Source organism: Phyllobates terribilis, unplaced genomic scaffold (assembly GCF_046119375.1).
Source record: "Phyllobates terribilis strain yellow unplaced genomic scaffold, ASM4611937v1 Scaffold_11__3_contigs__length_659146591, whole genome shotgun sequence".
NCBI classification, from domain to species: domain Eukaryota; kingdom Metazoa; phylum Chordata; class Amphibia; order Anura; family Dendrobatidae; genus Phyllobates; species Phyllobates terribilis.
In genome coordinates this window covers 387,299,846-387,324,675 of record NW_027362771.1, presented here as the reverse complement: position 1 = coordinate 387,324,675, position 24,830 = coordinate 387,299,846, and positions in this window count along the sequence as shown.

Sequence of the window (24,830 nt, the reverse complement as noted above, 5' to 3'; positions counted from 1 at the left end):
GGAGCATTAGATGAATGCATTGTTAAACCTTTCATGCTATATTTTATTAAGATTCATCTCCACTTAATTTCCTTATAGAAGAAGGGAATATTTAGATTAAATACTGTACCTTCTAATAAAATGTAAACTCATAAATGATGTATATTGTAAAAAGAAACCTCTTTCAAGCTCCAATCAAAAAGTGACAGCAAATATTTAATTTAATTCTAATATAATTTGATTTCATTTATCTACACAATGGGGCTGATGTACTAAAGCTGTTAAACTTGGGAACAGTGCAAATGTAGACCACACATAATTGGGATTAATTAGGCCAAATTTCAGGTACATGTATTTTGGTGCACGTAAGTCAGCCCCACTGCATTCACTTTTTTAACTTATGAAATATGTCCATGTAGAGATGTCCTGGGTATTAAAGGGAACCTGTCATCGTGAAACTGTTGTCCAATCTTCAGGCATCATGTTACAGAACAGGAGGAGCAGAACAGATTGATTTATATAGTTTTATGAGAATAGATTCAATATAACCTATGTTTTAATCATTTGGGCTACATTCCCACAATCAGTATTTGGTGAGTTTTTGATGTTGCAGAATTTCCGCACTATTTCTGCTCCTGTTATGTAAATTAGGTTACTTGCGTTTTTTTAACATATATTTTTATTGTGTTTTTGATGCTGCGTTTTTTGTCTCTGGTGTGTCATGCTTTAAATAAAGCTGCTTTGTTTTTGAAATTTCCTGGTATTTGACATACTTAGGTGCGGATCACATGCGTTTTTGATGCTTTTCCGCTGCGGAAATGCACTAAAGATGCATGTACGTTTTTTACCTGCGGATTTTCCATATCTAATACAAGTCTATGGACAAATTTCGGACAGAAAACTCAGAAATTGACATGCTGAGGATAGGAACAAAACACCGTAGGCGAGTTAACGCAGCACAATAAAGAAGCACAGCGGGCATGAGATTTCTATAAATCCCATCCACTTTGCTGGTACTGTAAAATGCTGCCTTTTTTGCCGCAGCAAAAATATACAGCATCAAAAATAAAAACTCATCGTGGGCACACAGCCTAAATCCTCTCCTCTTTCTGGATTTTTGGTCCAGTGGGCGGTGCTATCACTAACTGACAGCTGTATCTGCATACACTTTTATACAAAGAAAGCTGTCAGTCACTGAAAGGGCCGCCCACTGGACCAAAAATCCCAGAGAGAGCAGAGGATTAAATGATTAAATCACAGGTTATACTCAATCTGTTCTCACAAAACTATATATCAATCTCCTCTACTCCCCCCGACTCTATAACATGGTGCCTGGAGATTAGACTGAATATTCATGATGACTGTTTCTCTTTAAAGTTCAATGTTTTAATAGTTAAATATGAAAAAAGCAAATGGGCCAGCAGGGACACTGGTAAAGATTTACTAAAACCTATTATTTTTTACATTGGTCTAAGTAAAAAAAATGACAGCTATGTTTTTAAAAAGAGCTCAACTCTAATATGTTTAGTGAATTTTTCTACTTCCCTGACAAGGAAATAAGGTCTACACCTGCTATGAGTTTGCATAGATTTGCATCCAAATTTGCAGTTTTCTTAAATTTCACCACTCAAATGTTGCAGTCTTCTATTTGCTACATTTAGGCAGCACACTTTAAGGTCAGCTAGCGCCTTTCTCAGAGAACACAGGAGAGATTGGCTGAACGAGTGCTCCCATGTATGTAAGAATTGGTTAAGATGGCTATCGGACAAACGATTAGCCAAAGCATCGTTAGCTCAGTGCCCATCTAATTTGTATGGCCAGCTTTAGGCCAAAACCTGAATTTAAGTCACTCAGTTAGGAGACAATAGGGGAAATTTACTAAGATAAATACATCACAACTCTGGCTCAGTTAATGACAGCAACTGGCCTTGTTCCACATTTGTATAGGTTTTAGACAATTAGTCACAATGTGACACCATTAGATGGGATGTCACAATGCAATACTGTGTCACACACATGTTGCTGAGTAGTCCTAGCCTTATTGTGATTCACTTAGTAAGGATCAGTGGCTTAGTGGAAAGTCCATGGCTTTAAATGGAACATGTTTGCAAAAATTTGGTGCAAAGAATTTTGGTATACAAGGTCAACCAATATGTGGTATAAAGTTATACAAAAGATTTTAACAATAAGCCATGTTCAGTCTTTCCATCTTTTGCTAAAAGAATCTAAGATCTATGAAAAATACCAAGACTGAAAAACCTAGAAAAATTGCTTTAAATCTAGTCATGCGGTATTAGGAACACATTTGTCCATATTGTTGGACTTCTATTGTATAAACATGGCTCCACCAGCAGCCATCCTGAGAACAGTAAAGCTGTGCAGTCTGTGAGGAAGGCTGAACTAGCAAGTGGAGGAAGAGAAGATGTAATACTTATATATTAGTCAGGGCCACAAAATCATGTCCCTTACACATTGGTTAATATGAAAATAAAGTGGACAACCCCTTTTAACTACTTGGTCTGTAATTAGAATATATTTTGTGGTGAATAAACAGATAGTGATCACCAGGGTGTGAGCTGTGCATAAGTCCTAGTGGTTGAGGGGCCCATGAAAAGACACCAGCATTATACTGTAAATGACAAATGGTAGATGGGGTCCCAGTAACATATTTTGCATGGTAGCCAAAGCTACATCCCAGCAGCTGCTGAGACCAAAGCTACCCTTCCTAATATCCTATAGCAGCTTCCACAGCTTCTTGTTTTACTGCACTGCACAATTAAAAGCTCAATCTTTATAGGATAAAGCAATTATATCTATTTGTCTTATGCTAATATTTATTGTACAGTATGAACTGAAAGCTTATGGAAATGTAAGTTGTGCTGCATTTACTTTAGAATATTCTCCTGAGATTTCGTCTGCCCTACTTATATCCCCCTGCTTTAGCAATTTCTGCAGAATGTCAAAACTGCTCCTTCAATTTACCATTGTTTCTTGAAATCCTCTTATGGCTTGTCATATCCCATCATTTCCTCTATCATCTACGTTCCCGACATTTCCTCCAGCCTCACTAATAGCATTTGTTGTTGCAGATTTTTATTTTTTTTTTTGCTCCATAAATGTCTAAACTTCTTTTTTGCCAATTAAAAGCCATAGTTTAGTTCCCGTAGCCTTGTGTAAGCATATGCATTTCTTCTTTATTCTGAGTGTATAAAAGACAATAAAATGATCACTAGAAAAAGTCTTTTCACTTTATTAAACAAGTTTTACTTTCAAGTCTCCCAAGGCTTTATGGCCACAATTAAGACTTCATTGCGGTTGCCGCTTCCCAAGTAAAATACCTGAAGTCACTTCATCTAGCTCAGGATAAAGGATTACTTTGACCTTGAGGGTAGCATGCTGGGGATAATGAAGGCAGCAACTTGTGAGGACAAACATGCTTTCTAATGCTTACTGGAAGAATTTATCTGACTTGCCTTCCCTTGCTTCTCCAGTATTTCCTCTCATTAGATTGAAAATACTGCATTGGGAAACCCCAAGTGTTAGTTAATCTGTGTGTGCCTCCAGCAGTTAAGCTTTTTCTTCTCAAGATAAACATATTATCAGGTTAAATTCAAGCACACAATTTAATATTTGGTAGCAACATTACTCAACCTGCCATTATAAAGTCTGGTTTATGAAAATCTTTAATGTTCAATAACCTGCATAAACTTATTTTGAATTTATGCTGATTAAAATTAGGTAAAAGGTCTGTCATAGAGGATACAGTGATTCAGAACGAACAGCATAGCTTCTTAAAAAATACACTGTTGGTTTATAAGATCCTGTGGTATCATATAATACACAAGTTAAACAATTACCATATTTTTCTGACTATGAGACACAATTTACCATAAGATGCACCCCAGGTTTAGACAGCAGAAAATAGTAAAAACATTTTTTCCTATTAAAATTTCCCAGGTGGTGTAAAGTGGAGTGGTTATTACTGTTACTGTAAAAGTCAGAAGGCCGGTAAAACCTAGGATTTACCAGAACCTAGGATTTACCGGTCAATCTGGACATTTACCGGGGCTGTCGGTAAAAGCTCAAAATGAAAAGTAAAACTGGACTTTTACCTGTGAAGTCTTGGTAAATGTTAACATTTACCGTCGAGCGTGGTAAAAGTCAGAAATATCAGGTGTGAAGATGGAACATCTGACTTTAACCAAGCGCAGTTGGTAAATGTGCACATTTACCACGGCTTCTTGGTAAATGTAGCTGAGAAGGGTATAATAAAAAGTGTAAGCCACCGCGGGAAAGGTGTCTGATTAGGCAGATACGGCGAGGAAATAGAGGACACAGTGGGAAAGGTGTCTGATTAGGCAGATGTATTTGTTCATTTGCATTTGCATTTTGAAGAATAAAAATATTTCTAACGATTAAGGCCTTCATCAGAGTCGGAAATTGCGTTTAGTTAACTTTTACCACCATCATCTGCTGGTAAGAGTCAGAATTCTGTGACTCAAAGTTACTTTTACCAACACATGCTGGTAGTTACTTTTACCAACACATGCTGGTAAATGTAAAGATTTACCAATTCGCCCAGGTAAAAGTCCAAAATCGTTTGTTTATATGGAATACATCTGACTTTTACCAACGCTGTTGAGAAATGTTAAGATTTACCAAGACTTCACCGGTAAAAGTCCAATTTTACTTTTCATTTTGAGCTTTTACCGACGGCCTCGGTAAATGTCCAGATTGACCGGTAAATCCTAGGTTTTACTGGCCTTCTGACATTTACAGTAACATTACCACTAATATTATGTACAAGGGTAGAATAGGGAGGTAATAAATCTATTGTTAGTATCTTTCTGTTATACATACAACACAGCTTTGCTACATACACACATATACATACACACACACAGCTCTGCTGTATGCACATATACATACAGTATACACACAGCTCTGCTACATGCATATATAGACACACACAGCTCTACTACATGCACACATATACACACACAGCTCTGCTACATGCACATATAGACACACACAGCTCTGCTACATGCACATAAACAGACACACACACAGCTCTGCTACATATGCATATATAGACATATAGCAGCTCTGCCACATATACACATATAAAGTACATACACACACAGATCTTCTGCATGCACATATAGACATACACAGCTCTGCTGCATGCAGATATATACATAGGCAGCTCTGCTACATGCCCATAGACGTGCAAAGCTCTGCTACATGCCCATATAGACATACATAGCTCTGCTACATACCCAATAACATACACAGATCTGCTGCATGCACATATAGACATACACAGCTCTGCTGCATGCAGATATAGACATAGGCAGCTCTGCTACATGCCCATAGACATGCAAAGCTCTGTTACATGCCCATATAGACATACACAGCTCTGTTACATGCCCATATAGACACAGATATAGATAAACACAGATCTGCTACATGCGCATAGACATACAGAGCTCTGCTACATGCACATAGACATACAGAGCTCTGCTACATGCACATTACATGCACAGATAAACGTACACAAACTTACTCACACACATACACACACTATACATTACCACATTCTGCAGTTCCTGATTGGAATATGTATGGAGGCTGCAGTAGCCGAGTATTTGCAGGACCTTCCACTTGATTAACCCTCCATCACATACAATATCGGTTCTAACGAGTTCACATAAAATGTGACTGTCAGGCGCAGGCTAGAAAAATACCTATAATATCTAATGTTTGCAATTTCAGTGCTCTAAAAGTGATCAGTGACCTTCATAGGGATGTAATAAAAGAGACTACACATAATCAGGTGCAAAAAAAAACATTTACTTAACATAAAACGAATAACTCTGAAATACAAACATTTCAAAACTCCCACCAAATAGTCCCCAGTTCGACTCTGTCAAAAAACTCTACAAAGAAAATTTATGGAAACAAACTTAATTTTAAGGTACCTTAAGTACTATTAAACACATATTCAATCAGAATTAGATCCTGAAGTTTCCCCAGAAAAATTACACTTGCAGAGCAAAGAGCAAGAATTACACATCATTTTTGCATGTGTCAGGCAGATTGCATTATGACATTTGTGACATTCATAATTAGAAAGCCTTCTGATTCTGCTTTCCGTGGTGCAGGTGGTGCATCTCCTTCTTTTGGGAGGTGGTGCAGGTGGTGAATTTTCACTATCATCTTCTGGGCGGAATCTTTTGAGCTGAACTTGAAGGCGAGAGGGGATACCGATTGTTTTCATACTTCTCCTGCGTAGCTCTCCAAGCACTAGTTCATGGGCCAATTTTTTCAGATAGAATCGTCTACGGAGTGGTTCAAGCTTGTTTTCAAGGTAAATGACTTGTGAATTTATACCACCCAAATTCAACATAGCAAAAAATATGACCATTGGCCAGCGTTTGGTGTTTCTGCTGACGTTGAAAGTTGAGCACATCTGATCAGCTGTATCAACACCCCCTTTGGTTGCATTATAAAATGTAATTATCTCCGTTTTTCTTGTGCCTCAGTCCCAGGATCGATGGCATCATCATCATGAAGTGTTGATAGAAGAAGTACAATTTTTTTTGCTTGTGGTACATAGGAAACCAAAACCTTTCCATTATGGAATGCAAACATACTGCTGTACTGTTCTCTCCCTTTTACACTTACAAACTGTGTAGGCAATTCTTTTTTATTTTTTCTTACAGTTCCGACATATGAAAGCTTCTGCATTTTCAGATAATCAATCAGATCACAATTTGAAAACCAATTGTCAGCTGTTATATTGCGACCCGATCCAAATAAGGGCTCAGCCAGTCTTTTTACAACATCACTGGGTTTGTTGCTGACACAGTAAGGACCTTCTGGTTGTTTTCCTGCATAAACTTCCAGGCTGTAAGTGTAGGTCTTACTGGCATCAACACGGGCATACATTTTTATTCCATATTTGTTTGGCTTTGATGGAACATATTGACGAAAGGCACATTTACCACGAAAACCAGGGAGCTTTTCGTCAATAGTGAGATTCTCCCCAGGGCAAAAGCTTTTTTTTACAGTTTTCAACAAATTTTTGGAATATATCATGAATTGGAGCAAGTCGGTCATGTGTTTTACGTTCGGTTCGGGTAGTTCTGTCGCCAAACCAAAGGCAACGAATTAGAAGCTTGAATCTGTTTATGGACATAACAAGACCAAATTTTTCTACTCCATCCCCATCTTTACTCCAAAGTTCCTCCAAACTTTGTCTATTTGCCCTATAAGCTCCTGCAAGGTATAATAATCCAAAAAAAGCACGCAGTTCTATTTCATCTGTGGCCTTGATGGTTCTGTTGCAGATGAACTTGTCCTTTATAATGTCTATATATTGGTTGGTATATGTGACAATAGAGTCCAGAATGTCATCTGTGAATAAACTATTCCAGCATTCAACTGCAGTTTTTGCATTACTTGCAGTTCCTATAACTGCAGGAAGGTGAGTAATAATGTTTTGAGGTTCCCTATGTTTTTTCTGGAGTGGCTTCTTGTTCCATTGTTTTTTTTTTTATCTTTTCCCATATAATAAGATTCTACATCTTCATCGTCATCACTGTCACCATCTTGCTCTGTTTCAGAATCCACTTCACATACTTCCACCTCATTATGAGAATCAATCTCACTTTCCTCTCCTAAATCCTCATTCAGTGTGGGGTCTGCATCATCTAACAGCATGTTTGTTACTTCCTCAACATCAAGGTTTTTTGATAAATTGTACATTTTCCTCTCCATTTCAGCAGATAATCTGTAACAAGAGAAGGAATATGTGTTAGAGAACTACTGTATATGCCTGAGCAGCACACTTTCTTTTTTAATCTGCCTTATTTCTATGAAATATCCTCACACTTTGTGCTATACATTCATAAAAAAAGCTAAATAAACAATTGTGATGAATAAAAACATAAAATACCAACCTTATTGAGTGTGACGTGTTCGCATACAATGAGCCTGAGAGATTAGCGCAGTTATATCTGTCCTCCTGAAGCTCTGCAATCCAACTGTGGTATGAGGTTTCACAGAGCTGCTAGAGACAGGAGACTACAGACTACCTGGAGGGAGGGGATTTCCTCACAATCTGGTGAGGAAGGAGAAATGAAAGTAAAAGAGATGTGCCTGTCAGGCCTATTGTATGTGACGGAGGGTTAAGTCAAGCATCTTTCAAGTCATGTGATCAGTCACATGACCTAAAAGGAGCATAAGGTCCTGCAGCTGCTCAGCTTCTGCAGCCTCTGTTCAGTCCCCGTAGCTTACTTATTGATGGGTTTCAGTGGCAGCTGGGGGCTTAATAAAGACCCCCAGGCTCACTTCTCAGTATTTGCCTTGTAGTCCATGCAAGTAGCATAGCCTGGTTGGCTCCCTGTCAATGTACTAATGACAGACTGTAAAGATTTGGAATATTAAATATTGCAGTACCCTAGGGATACCAATAAAAGAAAGTTATGTTCAAGAAAATATTATTTACAAAACACTTCTCTTCCTCCCTTCTAACAAGAAATACATTTTTTTTTAATTGCAATTTTTTTAAATAGTTCACTATTAAAAAAGCATACATTTTTGGTACTGTAAAATGTACTATTTGTACCGCATATTGCATTGCAAAAGTAAATATCACCAGGAGAAAAGTGTGTGATGTGTGCACATTTCCCCTAGGTTTCTGTTTTATACTGTGTAAATAAACCAGCTAGAGAGTTTGGTATCAGGGAAATATGAACTTTCTCTGCTCAATTTAGCCACTCCATGTTTTCAGGATAATTGTGGCTAATCTCATGCAATGCTCAGGTTTGATATAAAAGGACAGAGTTCACAAGCTGATGGCTCTTTGTGCTCCTGGGACGTGTATCTCTGTGCTCCATATATATGTATGTTTTTTTCATTCCCACTGAAAAAAGATCTAAAAATGAATCAATAAAGTATTTGTAGCAAAAAATTGCACCAATCCAATTTTTACAGATACATTGCCATTATTAACCTGTTTTTGATGATGTGCATTTTAAAATGCTAATGTGTAAAAACGGATTCCACACAAACGTCACATGCATGTAATATATGGACACACAGATGACAATGCAAATGAAAATCATCCGAGTTTTTTGTATGAAAATGTAAAAATGTTTCATATGGTCGCCTGACCATGGCCTTAAAGGGCTTGCCCGGTCCAAATCAATAAGTCTGCAGTCACTCTGCAATTTTCCCTAGCGCACGCACTGCTGCAGGAATTCACTGGTTTCTGAGCCGGGACTGGAGGGTATGTATACATTATACATACTCCCGGCCAAAGCCCGACTAATGGGCGTGGCCTCATTCAATACATTTGTATGGAGAAGGCCACGCTCTATAGTTGGCCACTCCCACTGGACGGCCGCATCCATGGCTGTATGGAGCAAGGGCATGTCCATTAGACGGGCTCTGGCTGAGAGTAGTATAACTCATACATACCCTCCAGTCCCGGCTCAGATACTGGTGGATCCCCTCAGCACACACTGCGTGCACTGGGGGGATTCATAAGCCAGCAGTCACACAGAGTGACTGCAGACTTATCGATTTGGACTGGACAACCTCTTTAAGGGGATGTGACCTACAGGTAGCATTACGGTAAAATAATGTGAAATTTTGAAGTATATACCAACACTGATGTCTGTGCATATATACAGTTGAAACCAGAAGTTTACATACACTATAAAAGAAAGACACATATTTTATTATTTATTATTATAGCGCCATTTGTTTCATGGCGCTTTACATGTGAAAGGGGGTATACATAGCAAAAACAATTACAAAAATTTTGAACAAAAACACAATGGCAAACTGGTATAGGAGGAGAGAGGACCCTGCCTGCGAGGGCTCACAGTATACAAGAGATGGGTGAGGATGGGTGAGGATACAGTAAGTGAGGGTAGAGCTGGTTGTGCAGCAGTGTGGTGGAGTGATGGTTACTGCAGGTTGTAGGCTTGTCGGAAGAATTGGGTCTTCAGGTTCCTTTTGAAGGTTTCCACGGTAAGTGAGAGTCTGATGATTTGGGGTAGAGAGTTCCAGAGTAGGGGGGGATGCACGGGAGAAATCTTGTATGCGATTGTGGGAAGAGGAGATAAGAGGGGAGTAGAGAAGGAGATCTTGTGAGGATTGTAGGTTGCTTGTAGGTATGTCCCGGGAGACTAGGTCACAGATGTATGGAGGAGACAGGTTGTGGATGGCTTTGTATGCCATGGTTAGGTATTTGAACTGGACTCTCTTGGCAATGGGGAGCTAGTGAAGTGTTTGACAGAGAGGCGTTGCCGGGGAATAGCAGGGGGACAGGTGGATTAGTCGGGCAGCAGAGTTTGGGATAAATTGGAGGGGTGTGAGAGTGTTAGAGGGGAGGCCACAGAGCAGGAGGTTGCAGTAGTCAAGGCGGGAGATGATGAGGTCATGCACTAGTGTTTTTGCAGATTCGTGGTTGAGGAATCTGCGGATCCGGAAGATGTTTTTGAGTTGAAGTCGGCAGGAAGCGAAAAGGGCTTGGATATGTGGTTTGAAGGAGAGAAGAGAGTCCAGGGTTACCCCGAGGCAGTGAACTTGCAGGACTGGGGAGAGTGAGCAGCCATTGATTTTAATGGATAGGTCAGATGGAGGGGCTGAGTGAGATGGGGGAAAGATGATGAATTCAATTTTGTCCATGTTAAGTTTTAGAAATCTAGCAAAGAAGAAGGATGAGATAGCGGACAGACATTGTGAGATTCTAGTTAGTAAGGAGGTGATATCAGGTCCAGAGAGGTAAATCTGTGTGTCGTCAGCATAGAGGTGATACTGAAAGCCGTGGGACTCTATGAGCTGTCCCAGGCCAAGGGTGTAGATTGAGAAGAGCAGAGGTCCTAGGACTGAACCTTGGGGAACACCGACAGATAGGGGACGGGATGAGGAGGTGGTGTGTGAGTGAGAAACACTGAAGGTCCTGTCTGTTAAGTATGAGGAGATCCAAGATAGGGCCAAGTCTTTGATGCCAAGAGATGAGAGAATCTGTAATAAGAGGGAATGGTCCATTGTGTCAAAGGCAGATGATAGGTCCAGGAGGAGAAGGACAGAATAGTGTCGCTTGGATTTGGCGGTTAGTAGGTCATTGGTGACTTTAGTCAGGGCAGTTTCAGTAGAGTGGTGCAGTCGGAAGCCAGATTGTAAGTGGTCAAAAAGGAAGCAGGAGGAGAGGTGGATGGACAATTCAAAATGGACATGTTGTTCAAGTAGTTTTGAGGCATAGGGGAGAAGTGATATATGGCAATAGCTAGTCATAGACGATGGGTCAAGGGAGGGTTTTTTGAGGATGGGTGTGATCGAGTCATGTTTGAAGCATGAGGGGAAGACACCAGTTGCTAGTGACATGTTGAAGAGGTGGGTTAGAGTTGGGATGAAGACTGTAGTAAGGTTAGGGATGAGGTGGGACGAGATAGGGTCAAGTTCACAGGTGGTGAGGTGTGACTTGGAGAGTAAGGGGGAAAGTTGATCTCCCGTAATGGCGGAAAATCTGATTTTGGAGGAGGAGGATTGAGTAGATATGAGAAGGGGCTGTGGGGACTTTAGGCAAAACTTTGTCTGATGGTATCAATCTTCTGCTTGAAGAATAAGGCAAAGTCCTCGGCTGAGATGAAAGGAGAGGGAGGAGGCACTGGGGGACGAAGGAGAGTATTGACAGTGTTGAATAGCTGTTTAGTGTTGTGTGACAGGGAGGATATAAGAGACTAGAAGTAAGTTTGTTTTGCTGCAGTGAGTGTGGATTTGAAAATAGTGAGGGACTGTTTGAATGTGATGAAGTGCTCGTGGAGTGGACCTTTTTCCATCTCCGCTCAGCAACCCTGGAGGTCCGTCTCATTTCTTTAGTCAGGCTGGTGTTCCAGGGTTGCCTGCTAATTGTGCGAGCTTTGGTATGTGTGAGGGGGGTGACCGAATTGAGGGCTGCAGCCATTGTGGTGTTATATAAAGTGGCAGCAACATCTGTTTCATGTAAGGAGCTTATGTTTGTAAGAGGGAGAAAAATTCAGAGAGTGAGTATAGGTTGAGGTGTTTGAGATTTCTGCGAGGGTATGCAAGTTTGTGGAGTGGGGATTGTTCACATGGGGAGGAGAGGGAAGAGAATGTGAGTAGGTTGTGGTCAGAGAGAGGGAGAGGTGAGTTGGAGAGGTTAAATAGAAAACAGAGGCGGGTGAAGATGAGGTTCAGTGTGTGGCCATCTTTGTAAGTGGCTGCGGAAGACCATTGAGCAAGGCTAAAGGAGAAAGTGAGGCATAGAAGCTTAGAGACAGATGAGTGGGTAGTGTCAATGGGGATGTTAAAGTCGCCCATGATGATAGTGGGGATGTCAGCGGAAAGGAAGTGGAGCAGCCAGGTCATGAAGTGGTCGAAGAAAGTGGTGGCTGGCCCTGGGGGTGGTAAAAGACAGCCAGATGGATGTTGGAGGGGGAGTAGATGCACACACAGTGTGCCTCGAAAGAGGGGAAAGTAACAGAGGGCGGCAGTGGAATTGGGGAGAAGGAGCAGTTATCTGACAGTAGGATACTAACTCCTGCGCCATGCTTGCCGCAGGAGCGGGGTGTGTAGGAAAGATGGGATCCACCATAGGAAAGTGCAGCTGGAGAAGCTGTGTCAGAGGGGGTGAGCCAGGTTTCTGTGATGCCGAGGAAGGAGTTTGTTTGTAATGCAAAGATCATGGATGTAGAAAAGTTTGTTGCAGACAGAGCATGCGTTCCAGAGCACGTTTTTCTCAATATCTGACATGAAATCAGAATAAACCTTTCTCATTTTAGGTCAATTAGGATTACCATAATTTTTAATATTTGCCAAATGAAAGAATAAAGAGAGTGAGAGAATGTTTTAAGGCATTTTTATTACTTACTGCAAAGTCAAAAGTTTACATACATTTCATTAGTATTTGGTACCATTGCACCTAAAACTGAATGACTTGGGTCAAACGTTTCGGATATCCTTCCACAAGCTTCTCACAATAGTTGGTCAGAATTTGGGCCCATTCCTCATGACAAAACTGGTGTAACTGATCCAAATTTTTAGGTCGCCTTGCTCGCACCTGCCTTTTCAGCTTTGCCCATAAATTTTCAATAGGATTGAGATCAGGGCTTTGTGATGGCCACTCCAAAACATTGACTTTGTTATCCTTAAGCCACTTTGTTACCATTTTGACAGTATTCTTCGGGTCATTGTCCATTCGGAAGACCCATTTCCGCACAAGCTTTAACTTCTTAGCTGATGTCTTGAGATGTTGCTTCAGTATTGCCACATAATCCTCTTTTCTCATGATGCCATCTATTTTGTGAAGTGCACCAGTCCCTCCTGCAGCAAAACAACCCTACAACACAATGCTGCCACCCCCGTGATTCACAGTTGGGATGGTGTTCTTAGGCTTCCAAGCTTCTCCCTTTTTCCTCCAAACGTAACGATGGTCATTATGCCCAAAAACTTCAATTTTAGTTTCATCAGACCACAGGACATGTCTCCAAAAATTAACGTCTTTGTTCCTGTGTGCATTTGCAAACATTAATCTGGCTTTTTATGTTTCTTTTGGAATAATGGCTTCTTCCTGACAGAGTGGCCTTTCAGACCATATTGATATAGGATTCATTTCACTGTGATTATTGACACAATCTTACCAGTTTCCACCATTATCTTCACAAGGTCTTTAGCTTTTTTCCTTGGGTTAATATGCAAATGTCGGACCAAAGCACGTCCATCTCTGGGACACAGAACGCCTCTCCTTCCAGAGTGGTACAATGGTTGGACATTCCCATTTTGTTTGTACTTGCGTGTAATTATTTGTACATATGAACGGGGCACCTTCAGGTATCTTGAAATTGTATCCAAGGATGAGCCAGACTGTGTGTGTGAGTGCAAGTCCACAATTCTCTTCCTGATATCTTGGCTTATTTCTTTAGACTTTCCCATGATGCTACACAAAGAAGCAGTGTGTTTCAGGTGTGCATTAAAATACATCCACAGGTGTGTCTCTAATTAACTCAGATGTTGCCAAAAAAACTATCAGAAACTTCCAAACACATGACATTATCATATGGGCAGTCCCGAATTGTTTAAACGCATAGTAATCTTAGTATATGTAAACTTTTGACTTTGCAGTAAGTAATAAAAATGCCTTAAAACATTCTCTCTCTCTTTATTCTGGAATTTGGCAAATATTTAAAATTATGGTAATCCTAATTGACGGGAAAGTTTTATTCTGATTTCATGACAGATATTGAGAAAAAACATGCACATATGTCTTTTTATATAGTGTATGTAAACTTCTGGTTTCAACTGTATATATATATATATATATTTAATTTTTTTCACTTATTTTATTTATTTCTTATGACACTAGCTATGTTTTTTTTAGCCACAATAAATCTTTTTTTGTCTCTGCCTGGAGGTCTGCTCTGTGTTTCTTCACTTACAAGTACTTAAGTTGTTTTAATTTTGAAAAAAATTCGGCATACAGTTTGCAACAATTTAATACATTTGGTGGCAAATCTGTCAGTATAGAAAAAAAGATACACTCCAAAAGGTGACTTCAAAAATTACATTGGCAATAGATTTGAAAGGATGGTCTTTCAAACTTACTGTTATAAAACAAAAATAATGAGTCTGTAATGCAACAGAAAGAACTAGATTTTTTAATGTAAACTCCATTTTATATTTTAAGGGTATGTTCACACGGTGCGGATTTGCTGCAGTTTTGACGCTGCGTTTTAATGGAGCATCAAAACCGCAGCGGCCAGATGTTACAGCATAGTGGATGGGATTTCTAGAAATCCCATGCCCACTATGCGTTTTTGTGCACCCCGCCGAAACTGACATGAGGCGCGTCTTTCCAGACTGCAGCATATCAATTTCTCTTGCGGAAACACATGCGGATTTTCCCCATAGACTTTCATTAGCTAAGGTAAATCCGCATGCGTAAAAAACGTATGTGTGTTTCAATAGTGTTTCCGCAGTGGAAACGCACACAAAAACGCTACATGATGATCAATAAAGTTTGTTTAAAAAAAAACTATTCTCTGAAACTCTGCAAATTTCAACATGAAGACATGGAAAAAGCATGCATAAAAACGCATCAAAAGATGCATGCGGCAAAACCGCATGTAAAAACCGCACCAAAAACCGCAATTAACCCAATTTGCATATTAGGTGCGGAAATGGTGCAGAAATTCTGCAGCGTCAAAACCTCAGCAAATCCGCACCGTGTGCACATACCCTAAGAGGTGTTGTGCAGTTATCCCCTTCCAGAAGTGTGAGGGCAGGTGCTGGTGTATAGAGAGGGATCAGAAGTTGATCCGACTTCCTATTCTAACATCAGTGATTGCAGCTGCCTCAAAAAACAAGCACCCATGTAAATATGGCAAAGTAAAACAATTCTGGCTCTTAAATAAGGAAAGAAAAAAGATGAAGGGACAAAAAAAAAAACAAGAGAATCACTTGGGAGGAATAGCGTTAAAAGGAATATATTTAAATATCCCGATAAAAGGAAGTTATATAACTATGTTTAATTATCCAAGGACAGTGTTTCCTCCATTAGCCATCTAGTGCTGTTTGTGAAAGGGGCTGGCTGACTGACTCACTTGAATGGCAAGGCCAAACCCCATCCTTGCCATGGACAATGCACAGACAGGGCCACCCCATGAGCAGCAGTACAGAGGGCAGCAGTACAGAGGGCAGCAGTACAGAGGGGGGGCCGGGCCCAGTCCGGGCCCCCGCTCTTGTACTTCTGCTCACAGGGCCCCATGCTGTAACAAAGTGCGGAGCTCACCTTGGCGCTGAGTGCCTTACCGGAGCTCCGCAGCCATGCAGCTCCAGCAGCTCCCTCATACCTCTCCTGACTTCTGGTCAGGTGACATCATGTACGCGTCGTCACCTGACCAGAAGTCCAAGGAAGTCCCGCCTCCCCTACAGTGATGCGCTGGTGAAGGCGCGCATGCGATGCCAGTACAGATGCAGGGGTCGTATGAGAGGTAAATATGACAACTTTATTTATTTAAATAGAATTAATTAAATGGTCTTAGGGGTGACCACATGGAGAATTGGGAGTGGGGGGATGAACACATGGAGAATTGAGATTGGGGGATGAGTACAAGGAGGATTGGCAGTGGAGGGTGGGGAGAGCACATGGTGAATTAGGAGTGGAGGGTGAGCACATGGAGACCTGGGAGTGGGGGGGATGAGTACATGGAGGATTGGCAGTGGAGGGTGTGGAGAGCACATGGTGAATTAGGAGTGGGGGGTGAGCACATAGAGAATTGGGACGGGGGATGAGCACATGGTGGGTGGGAATAGCACATGGGGAATTGGGAGTGGGGGGATGAGCACATGGAGAATTGGGAGTGGGGGATGAGCACATGGAGGGTGGGAAGAGTACATGGGGAATTGTGTCACGCAAGGTGTGGGAAAGACTTAGTGCAACACAAAGGGAAGAGTGTAAGGAAGCCCAGACTCTAGGGAAAGGGGGGAGTGGAGACCTCCTAGGCTGATAGAATATCACCCTGTCTCCACTAATGCCCCTATATTGGTTCTTCACCAATTGCCGCACGCGTACCTCGCCCTGTCTTTCCCTGGCGTTTGGCTCAGGCTAGGGAAGGTAGGGGATGAGCACTAGTCAATCCCCACTGAACACTAAAGACAACAAGGGGGGATAAACAAGGAAAAATCCCTTAGCTTTAGTCGACTCCAGACAAATACACACGTATTCTCTAGCATCAGAGAGGAACAAGTCCTACTCTTGCTCAAGCCTTCACAAGGAGTAATCAATATCGCCGTCACCTCCCTCTGACACACAGCAGGTATTTATACACCCAGGCAAGGGTGTTAATTAGCCAGAAGAAGGTAGCCATGGGTCCTAGAGACAGCCTCTAAGAAGGTGTCTGTAATGACAAACGTAGAGATCTCCTGCAACCAACTGCAGGGTGAGTGTCTGTCACTTCTGACACACCCATGACAATTTGGGAGTGGGGGGATGAGCACATGGAGAATTGTGAGTGGGGGGGTGAGCACATGGAGGATTGGGAGTGGAGGGCGGGAAGAGCACATGGAGAATATGGGAGTGGAGGGTGGGAAGAGCACATGGAGAATTGGGAGTGGGGGGTGGGGAGAGCAAATAGTGAATGGGGGGATGGGGAGAGCAAATGATGAATTGAGAGTTGGGGGAGAGAAAATGATGAATTGGGAGTGTGGGAGAGTAAATGATGATGAATAGAGGTTGGGGGTGGGGGGAGCACAAACATGACATAATGAATTTTGGCAGAGGGTGCATGTAAATATATTGAATCGGGGAAGCAGGAGGTACAGAGTAAGGGGGGTTTAGGATGCAGGAGTGTGACTGGAAATAAATTGGGGGAAAGAGAGGGATGCAACACCCCCCAGCTTCCTTAGGGACCTCTCAACCACCTAGTACTTTTCTACAAGGCCCACCAGGTCGTCCGCATTTCAAGGTTCGCCATGGGGAACCCATGTCTACACTGGCCTGGGGAGGGAGTGGATAAATCGGCCCATTATGACCCACTCTACAATCTGGGCTTAGGTGCAGGATTCCAGCTGCAACCACTTCTGTACCAAATGCAGAAAATCAAACATTTGGGAGTGAGGGGGTATATCATCGCTATACGCCCAGTGGTGGACTCTTTGAGCCCGGACAGACATAGTTAGCCCTGAGAGTGCAAGTATCTCAGTTTTTAGTTTGGAATATTCCTGGGAATCCTGTAAGGCCAGGTCATAATAAGTCTTTTGGGGGTTCGCCAGTTAGGTAGGGGGCCAGCACCTCCGCCTACTGCTCCGGTGGCAGCTTCTCACACTCTACTACCCATTTAAAAACAGACAAAAAAACTTCCACATCATCGCCCAAGGTCATTTTTTTCATTGCTCATCTTAACGCCTTCCAGACGTATGTGTCGTCACCTGGACTTGGGGGAGGGGTTGCTGGCCTCCCACTAATCGCCTCTGTGAGCAACTCAGTCTGTTGCTGCTGTTATCGGTACTGGTCTTGCTGCTGTTGCTAATGCAGCAGGTGCTGCTGCTGTTGTTGGATCTGTTGTATCAGCAGTTAACTTGTCTCCTGATGTGCCAACTGTTGCAGCTGCTGTGCAAGCTATTGCTGCTGCTGTGCTTTCACAAGGTGCTTAATCATTTCCTCCATGCTTTCTGTCGTCGTTTCCTGGCTTACGGCTGCCTTTACCTAGGACATGCGGTTTGTCCACAGTTGCTACACGTGTTCCTGAAACATTGCTTGCATTCGAAACACCATCTGTGGTAGATCGGCTCACTCGGCTGCACACGAAGGTAGACACAAGAATACTGTCTCTTTAAATTTCTTATTGGTTTATTAAAATGCAACATAAACCAATGTAAAGTCCATCAAAATAAAAACAGCCATTGTGGCATAACGGTAAAGCAAAAGAAAATGTACAGCACAATCCTTACGTCTGCAGGGATCCGGCCACTCAGGATTAGCAAAAACACATGGTTCAGGTGAGCACAAACACAAGCTCCTTTCTCTGGAGCTAGCCTCTACAGATACACTGAACAACACATGATTCAACAGGCTGGCTATTTATGTCCCAGACCACACCCCGGGGTGGAGATATGGTGAACAGCCTTCTACCCGCTCTACAGCTGTTCACATAAAACTTAGGACATTAAAAAATGGCCTATTAACCCCTCTCAGCACTTAGTGTGCTGCAGAAAACTTCCAGATTTCAAATCACTGAAGCTAACAGTCTCAGTGGAACATTTCTCTTCTCCAGTACTTTGCCAGTGACTTTGTCACAGTTACTATGTTTGATAGATATATGTAAATGGGGGTGCACCAGTGCCAATCATAGGGCAAAAAATGACCGGGTGCAAAATACCTACATTGACAAGATAATCTGAAGCAAAAAAAAGAAAAAAGAGACAATGTAATATGGAAATGCACACCTATGAGTCAATAGTGTTAAATCAAAAAATTCCAAAATGTATTAATGTGCACTGACACAAACATGCTAAAACCAATTAAAAACAGAAACCATACAAAAAGACCATGTCCACAAGTAATCAATAACCTGAGGGTACAGATAATGACATAGATCAATTGCTAGGTACACTCTCCCATAAGAACATGTTACAAATAACCGCCATACATCAAATACTGCAGTTTGGTTGAACAAATTGGCAGGTATAGAGGATCATATAGGCAGAAACATGTAGGTATATAGTATTAACCTCAGTATAGCACCTATATAATGGCTCATATAACACATATATAACTATAAAAATGCAGTGTGCGGGCAAAGAACCTGAAATGCAGACTAGTGTAGCCACTCCAACCTGTCAAAGGCAGTGTTACTCATATAGACCACCATGTGGTGGGATAAAGAGGAATGCATGTGGATGTAGCGGGGAAAATGGGAAAGGGACAATAGGAGTGAGTGAAGCTCCTATGGTCCCTCTCCCATTTTCCCCGCTACATCCACATGCATTCCTCTTCATCCCACCACATGGGGGTCTATATGTCTAACACTGCTTTTGACAGGTTGAATGGCTACACTAATCTGCATTTCAGGTTCTTTGCCCGCACACTGGATTTGTATAGTTATATATGTGTTATATGAGCCATTATATAGGTGCTATACTGAGGTAAATACTATACAGTATACCTACATGTTTCTGCCTATATGATCCTCTATACCTGCCATTTTGTTCAACCAAACTGCAGTATTTAATGTATGGCGGTTATTTGTAACATGTTCTTATAGGAGAGTGTACCTAGCAATTGATCTATGTCATTATCTGTACCCTCAGGTTATTGATTACTTGTGGACATGGTCTTTTGTATGGTTTCTGTTTTTAATTGGTTTTAGCATGTTTGTGTCAGTGCACAGTAATACATTTTGGAATTTTTTGATTTAACACTATTGACTCATAGGTGTGCATTTCCATTTTACATTGTCTCTTTCTTCTTCTTTTTTTTTGCTACAGTTACTATGTTTACCACATTTCAGTTTAATCAATTTTAAATGGGATATGAAATAATCAAAATCTCTAGTACTCACTCAAGACTGATTTAAGGCTTCTCCATTAGAACCTACTCAGCTAACACAGCAAATATTTTTTTCAAAAACAAATGATCTATGAACAGTCCCTTTAAGTTTCTTTTTCTGCATTACGTCAAATTGGCTAAGAATTCATAATCCTCTGGTTGCTTCAATTCTACAGCTGCTTGTCAAGCATTGTGGTTTTAAATAATGCATAGAGCTGAGTTGTCCCATATTAAAGTTAAATAAAAAAAGCAATGTAATACTTTGATTTACAGATTTTCATACATCAGTTATGCTAAACTGACTTTCCATGTTGAACTTGCAGTTCACTGTTATTAAAAAACCGGCATATATTTACATTGATTAAATATTCATTTCTCATTTATGCAGTGTGCGTTTCTTTTTATGAATTGGTTATTGACTATATGAAAGACGTTATGCCAGTGTTAAACATAGACAAATCCTATCACAGAGCTAGTGTTAATAAAGCAGACAGCCAATGCATAAAAACTGCAGAGAATCCACAAATTGCCTGGGAGATTTTGATTGATGACCATCATGCATAGGCAGAAGAAATGAAACCTGCTAGGATTCATCAAGCACAATCCTTCCCATGGCATTGTGTCACTTGGGGATTGTCAGGTCTTGACAAGCTAAGATCTATTCGCATGCACAGATTGTGGATTGATAAATCCTGTATGTCTCTATATCACAGCTTCCTATGATTCAGCAGGCAAATATACCACAATCAATGAAGAATGACAGATGAGCGAGATGAGCTCCACGCAAACGTGATAATGCATGCACTATTGATTACAATGGCATGATACACAATGAAAACATTACATCCTGTGGGGAATACATGACAATTGTCAGGAATTTGCATTATCTACAATTGAGGCAAAAGCCCCAGATTACAAATTACACAACATAGTTTGCTGAACACTTTGGCGTGCTCAGCTGATCGTCACAGCAGGGATTTGTATAGTACAAGCCGTGATGTACAGATAAAGCCTATATATAAACTTAAATTAGTTTGTAAATAGATTGCATTACTACTAGTAGGCACATTGGCTAAAACGTAATGAAAATCACCAATTTCACCTGGATTAGCCAACCATGTAATATATATGGGGCCATCAAACTCTTTTGGGGGAGAAACAGATCTAGTGGTTGTGAGCCCTCGCGGGCAGGGTCCTCGCTCCTCCTGTACCAGTTGCTGTCACACTGTGTTCAAGATTATTGTACTTGTTTTTGCTATGTATACCCTTTTTCACATGTAAAGCGCCATGGATTAAATGGCGCTATATTAATAAATAATAATAATAATAGTGGTTTAAAAAAAATGTGCCCAATCCTTTTGTTTTGCAGGCAGATAAGCAGCTGCGAGATGATTTTGAGCTCTCTCCATAAAAAACAAATGAGCGCTAGGTCAAGCCAAGCATTGATGTGTATGGGGGGGTGCAATTAGGAGAGATAGCTGTTGTCTGACAGTTCTCTAAGGAATATACACATCATAAGTTACAGCCTGCATTATAGCCTTGTACACAGTTGATGACCCTGTTACTGACCAGTGAAGGAAATCTGTCAGCAGTTTTTTGCTATCTAATCTGAGTGCACCATTATTTCGGAGCAGAGACCCTGATTATAGTAATGCGCCTCTTACTGGGCTGTGTGTTGCTGTTTCAATACAATCAATGTTTTATCAGCAGGAGATTAACACTGGAGGACAACTGGAATTATGCCTCCTAGTCCAACCACACCCCCAGCATTGATTAGCAGCTCTCTGTCCTTATACAATGTAGATAGAAAGCTGTGGTGTGGGCAGGATTATACACAGCTCAACGACTGAAAACTGCTAGATCTGCAGCAGAGAAAAATTAGATTTTATAACTGCTCTACTTAGTATACTAAATAATAAATCACTGGAATCAGGGTCTCTAACCTTACCTCTTGCTGCTGTCAGATTACATAGCAAAAACCTCCTGACAGATTTCCTTTAACATATCACTAATATCTTAGTGATCCGAGTAAAGTAGGCTAATGTAATTTTGTATAGCCGCCCTGATCTCCCCATAATTTCCTGCAGCTGTAACATCTTACGGATTATTATACCTTGTACAGTAGTGGTCAGTAAGTACCTGGCCCATCAGTGATCAGCAATTCCCAGTGGAGCACGGTTTGTACGGCAGAGTAGTTTTCCATCTCCAGAGTGATTCGGTAAGGCTCTCCCTTTAGTAGAGTGTAAGCTTTTATGGTCAGCATGGTCCTCTCTCTCTATCTCGTTTTCAGGGGGAAATTCAGCAAAGCCAGTGAATTTGAATTTCAAAAGATCTGCTCATCTCTACATAGTGCAGAATTTTAACCCCAATGAACCCTTTGCATAATAAACTAAATACCGGCTGAAGTCCTTAGTAATAGAATATCTTACTCTCATTCTATGACTAACGGCTTCGGCCAGAAACGCGTCAGAATAGATTTACTTTTTTAAAGTGTATGGATATCCCTACTTTTTTAATGTGATGGAATAAAGACAAGGAATTTTTAGCATATTGGACTGCATGGATCCTTTCTTTCTTTCTTTTTCTGTGATTCTGCCAGTGGTCAAAGGCTTAGGATCCAAGCGAACTACCGGTAAATCCAGGAGCCGCTATACTATTTTCCACAAGGTGAGGCTTTTCCTACATTTCATTATATTTCTTCCGTTATCTTTTATATTGATCTTGTAGGAGTGGTCTATTCAAATAAGATGGCTAGTAAGCATAATATAATATATTTACAGAGCCAATGAACATGCAGGGATTGCCAGCCAGTCACTGTAATGCCGCAGCCATGTTGGTTGTGGCATTACAGTGATTGGCTGGCCACACAGCGTCACCTCGAGTATTTAAAACCAGGCGCCGCTATTTTGGACACAGTCGCTCCGGATCAGCCAGTGTAGGGTCAGTGCTGCTGAGTTAGGGAGAGATATATAGTGCGAAATAGGTAGTGTAGGGTCTCTAAAGCCTGCCAAATCAAACAAACAGTCCTTCTCAGGACTAATATCCATCCCAGATATCAGGCAGGCAGGCAGGCTGTATAGGAGACGCAGTGGTTATACCAGCAAATGCTGCATTACAGTCCTGTGTGCTCCTGCTGGTCAAATTGCTAGACTTATCACCCCGGTGTCAGGGGCCAGGAAAAAAATTTTTTTTTTTCATCTAAATCCTGTATTTATTTTTTTCCTCAGTCAGACTGTCCACATACGCGTCTTATTAACCTTTTGGTACCCCCCCCCCCAAAAAAAAATTGAGTGTGTCTGTGACTGTTCTGACACCAATATATCTGTTTAAAAGAGTCCAGTGTAGGCCAGAAAAATAGAACTGTCGTTTTGCAGTTCCATGGGTCAAAACTCTGTATTATCCTGTTTTTGGCATTTTTTGCCGTAAAAGAAACAGTAATAGTGTCCCCCTGACTGGTCAGACACCAATATATCTGTTTAAAAGATTCTGGTGTATGCCACATAACTATAACTGTGGTTTTACAGTTCCACGGGTCAAATCTCTGTATTATCATGTTTTTGGCATTTTTTGCCGTAAAAAAAAACTGTAATAGTGTCTCCCTGACTGGTCAGACACCAATATATCTGTTTAAAAGAGTCTGGTGTACGCCACAAAACTATAACTGTGGTTTTGCAGTTCCACGGGTCAAATCTCTGTATTATCATGCTTTTGGCATTTTTTGCTGTTAAAAAAATAAACAGTAATAGTGTCTCCCTGACTGTTCAGACACCGATATATCTGTATAAAAGAGTCTGGCGTAGGCCAGAAAAATAGAACTGTGGTTTTGCAGTTCCACGGGTCAAATCTCTGTATTATCCTGTTTTTGGCATTTTTTGCCATAAAAAAATACTGTAATAGTGTCTCCCTGACTGGTCAGACACCATTATATCTGTTTAAAGAGTCTGGTGTACGCCACATAACTATAACTGTGGTTTTGCAGCTCCACGGGTCAAATCTCTGTATCATCCTGCTTTTGGCATTTTTTTGCCGTAAAAAAAAACTGTAATAGTGTCTCCCTGACTGTTCAGACACAAATATATCTGTTTAAAAGATTCTGGTGTAGGCCAGACAAATAGAACTGTGGTTTTCCTCTTCCACGGGTCTAATCTCCTTTTTATTACCCTTTTTCCATTGATAGTGCGAGTGTAAGCTAGTTTACTTCATTTACAATGGGCAAGGCGTGTGGCAAGAGACATGGAACTGGACGCTCTGGTGATGGTACGTGTAGAGGACGGGGCCGTGGCCAAGGTGAAAATGTGCCATAACCAACAGCCACATCTTCTCGCTCCCACTACTTGACCGAATTACTAGGGAAGCACACTACAACACCAGTATTGAGAACTGATCAGTGTGAACAGGTTATTAATTGGATAGCAGATAATACTTCCAGTTAACTGGGCACCACCACCTCCTGTCTGTCTTCCACACGGTCAAGTTTTAGTAGCCGAGAGTCTCGACCGCATACTCCTCCTCACCCTGATGCTCCTTCCTCCCACCATGCCGAGTGTCGTCACACAGCAACTGATCCCACACTTGGACACTCTGAAGAGCTGTTCACTGGTCCATTTCCATATTTGTGCCCCTCGCCTGCTGCTCTTGAAGTGGTGGAAGAGGAGATCCCATGTAGCGATGCCCAAATATTTGAACAGCCACGAACACAGGAAGTCGACGCTGGCAATTTGTCACAAGAGGTGGACGATGACGAGACACAATTGCCAGGAAGTGAGGA